Consider the following 3,682-nt stretch of genomic DNA (forward strand, 5'->3'; position numbering starts at 1 on the left):
CTGTTTATAAGCTTCCTCTTGAATCTTAGTGTGGCGGAATGTGGACTGTGCACAAAGGGAGCCATTAGCAGGAAGGGAGACCCAGGAGAGGGGTGGCTGGAAAAGACACCATTCTGTGGTCAGGGGGGGTGCTCTCCTCTCCCCTTGGGTGGGAAGGCCAGATTACTTTGTATAAAAAGGGGCCATTTCATGCCAGCTGGTTGTGCTCTTCAGGCGTGGTGGCAGCTGATCCCGGAGAAGGGGGGGGAGAATAATCCCTCGGTTGCCTGTGAGGAGGGGAAAAGGGCTTGGCTCCCGGCGGCCAGGACAGAGTCTTCATCCAGTTAGGCAGAAGTCAGCGACTCTTCTTGTGGAGGTTTCTCTGGGTTCCGTTCAAGGGGCAGAGCGTCTTCCGGCAAGGGAGGGTTGCTGGCTGCAGAATTTTTGCACATCTGGACGTCCTCACAGGGCACACGAGGCTCCCGTGAAGGCATCAGTGGCTCTTAGCTACAAGGGATAGGTAGGAACTCTTCAGTCTGGGGCAAGGGATGCCCTGTAGTCTTGGTGCTTGGGGGGAGGGGGGGCAACAGTGGGAGGGCTTCTGGTGTCCTCCTGGCCCCACTGCTGGACCTCCTGGCGGCACCTGGTATGTCTGACCACCGTGTGACACAGGAGCGTTGGACTGGAGGGGCCACTGGCCTGAGCCAACATCTGGCTCCTCTCCTGTGTTCTTATGTTCTCTCTGGCCCAGGGACATGATCCGTGGGCAGGGCTGGATGGGGAAATACCCGCAGGTTTTGGGGGTGGGGCCTGGGGGTGGGGTTTGGGGAGGGGAGGGGCCTCACTCGGCAGGGTCTAAAGCCACAGCGCCCGCCCACCAAAGCAGCCATTTTCTCCAGGAAACCTGGGGATCGGGTCTAACTCGGGCAGCTCTCCGGGCACCACCTTCTGCCTGGCAGGCCTGTGAATCGTGGGCCCTGCCTCAGCTGCAGCTCCAGGGTGGGGAAGGCCATGGGCATTGCCTGCCAGGCGGAAGGTGGCAGGCCCTGCAATCTCTGCTGAAGGACTTCATTGTGCCAGTGGGAGTGGGAGTGCTTCGGCAGGGTCCCACAATTGGCTCTTTCATGCCAGCCGGGGACGATATTAAAACCCACTTCCTCCCCCCTTCAATGGGTGGGTGGGGGCTGGGAGCAGCATGCCAAGCTTTCCGGGAGTTTGGAAGGCCTTTATTGCCCCCCCGCACCGGTGCTGGGGGGTGGCGGCGTGCCACTTCCTTCCTTCCCTACATGCCAGGCTTGCCTGAGCTGTGATGAGTGTGGAATCAATCAAACAGGCCTTCTTCTTCTTCTTCTTCTTCTCCTCCTCCTCCTCCCCCCCCCCCCCCAGACCCCCGGAGACAACACCTCCCCCCCCGCCTGCGGTGCCCCCCCTCGCTCGGGGATCGCTTGCCACCCTGGGCTCATCCTTTGAAGCCCCTGAAACGCTTCCTCCGGCTGCCTGGGCAGTCACTCGCCCCTTCCATGCTGTGCAGATCAGCAGCTCCCTCTTTGCCTGTGTGCGGAGGCCGTGGAGGAGTGGAGCAGCAGAAAATGCAGCGGAGCCAGGAGGGCCAGAGCCGGCTGGCTGCCAAGGAGACCCCACCCAGCCAGCGGCTGAGCTTCCAGGGCCTAATGGGGTCCATGTGTGCCTGGGAGCGGGAGGGGCCTCAGCAGCTGGGCGGGGCGGGGCGGGGAAGGCAGGGGCTCCCCGGGGGGGCCAGGCTGCTGGGGAATGGCTGCCTGGCTGGGTGGAAAGAGGAGGCTGGGACTGCGCGGACTCCCCTCAGGCGCTGGCAGAACCACGGCCTAACGACACAAAGCACGGTCAGTGTGACGGTCCAAGTGTGGGCCACTCTGATGCTGCGTGATCGAGCGTGGCTGGTCGATCCTCACTTTGTAGGATGTGCCCCCACACAAATCCCGGCTTGTTCCTCAGCGGCACCTCCCAGGCTGAGGGCGGCAGAACCCCCGTTTGTTTGAGGCCAATGAGGAGTTGTCCTGGGGACTGTTTGTGAGCCCTGTCTTGCTCGCACAACCTAACCATCGTTGGAGGAAGGCACGGTTTTATGCAATGTCTGAACAGGGCATGTTTTGCCTGAGCCACCATTTCAGACATCAGCCGGAGGCGCCCGATTCCTTGGATGTATTGCAGGTTGAACCAAGCATGTGCGTGCGGAGACCCTTGTGAATCTGAAGAGTGTTTGCTGCAGCTGCCTCTTATTATTTGTTTGTTTAATTTGTATCCCACCCTCCCCTGCCGAAGCAGGCTCAGGGCAGCTCACATACAATTCCACGAAGCAAATAATACTAATAATTTGATAAAACCTAAACAGCATGATAAAAAGCAGAGACATCACCCTGCCAACAAAAGTCCGCATGGTCAAAGCAATGGGATTCCCAGTAGTCATGTATGGCTGTGAGAGTTGGACTATAAGGAAGGCCGAGCGCCGAAGAATAGATGCTTTTGAACTATGGTGCTGGAGAAGACTCTTGAGAGTCCCTTGGACTGCAGGGAGATCAAATCAGTCAATCATAAAAGAAATCAACCCTGACTGTTCCCTGGAAGGCCAGATAATGAAACTGAAGCTCAAAGACTTTGGCCACCCAATGAGAAGGGAGCACTGCCTGCAGCCCCTGATGCTGGGAAAGACTGAAGGTCAAAGAAGATGGGGACGGCAAAGGATGAGATGGTTAGACAGTGTCATCGATGCAACGAACATGAAATTGAGCCAACTTCAGAGGATGGCGGAAGACAGGAGGGCCTGGCGGGAGCTGGTCCATGGGGCCGCGAAGAGTCGGACTCGACTGTGCGACTGAACAACAACAACAATAAAACACAACATAAAGTCCTAGTGCATATCATGTGGCGATGGCCTGTGTTATAATTCTGCCATGAGCCAAGGCGGGTGGACTGACCCCTTTTGCACCAAGCGCCTCGGCTGTGTTCAGATGTCAGCCTGAAGCCAGGGTTGAGCTCGGTCCTGGTTTGTTCCTCGGATTCTGCCTTCCCTGCCTCCCTCCCTCCCTCCCTGCCTGCCTCCCTGTGTCCCTTTGCATGCAGATCTGCCACTGAAGGCCTCCTGGCTTGAGGAAAAGACAGCTTGTGGTATCATCTGACTTCAGGAGCCGGCTGTGTGACTGAACAACAACACGAAACAAAATGCAGTTTGTTTCTTGCCCTGTTGCTTGCACTCTGAACCCTGGGCTAAGAATTCCAACCACCGAATGCAGAAGGGAATCCAGTCCGCTGAAGTGCCCCCACACGTGGGCGTCCCACCGTCCTGGAGTTCGAGGATCAGAAGGCCTTCAGGGGTGGCTCCGGGCTCCTTCTGGGATATCCGAACAAGGACTCAGGAGAGGGGCTCACTGAATTCTTTGGCCGCCGCGTGTTTTCGTTGTTCCTCTGTAGCCTTAAGGTTTTGCGGTTCTGGAAACTACATACAATCCCGTTCCCTTGGGCAAAGCATGTTGGGTCTGCTTTCTGGTTGGGGAGGGGAGGGGAGCGGAGGGTGTGCAGGAAGGGGGGGTGGGGTGAGGTCAGGGCCGCCATTTCCAGCTCTGCCTTTGGAAATCTCCAGGATCACTGCCAGGCTCCCAACTATTGATTTCAAAAGAGAGGAAAGACGTGTGTGTGTGTGTGTGTGTGTGTGTGTGTGTGTGTGTGT

At 57.6% G+C, this 3,682-nt stretch overlaps 1 protein-coding gene across 2 annotated transcripts in view; it reads left to right on the forward strand.

Moving 5' to 3' along the window:
* The first annotated feature begins 424 nt into the window (after positions 1 to 424).
* The window catches only part of KANK2 (KN motif and ankyrin repeat domains 2), an 85,076-nt gene continuing 81,818 nt past the window's right edge, over positions 425 to 3,682 (forward strand). For both annotated transcript variants that reach the window (XM_015405389.1, XM_015405390.1), the window contains exon 1: positions 425 to 499. The gene's annotated coding sequence lies outside the window, so the exon portion shown is untranslated. The remainder of the gene's footprint in view (positions 500 to 3,682) is intronic.

This window comes from Gekko japonicus, unplaced genomic scaffold (assembly GCF_001447785.1).
Source record: "Gekko japonicus isolate JY-2015 unplaced genomic scaffold, Gekko_japonicus_V1.1 scaffold1211, whole genome shotgun sequence".
NCBI lineage: Eukaryota > Metazoa > Chordata > Lepidosauria > Squamata > Gekkonidae > Gekko > Gekko japonicus.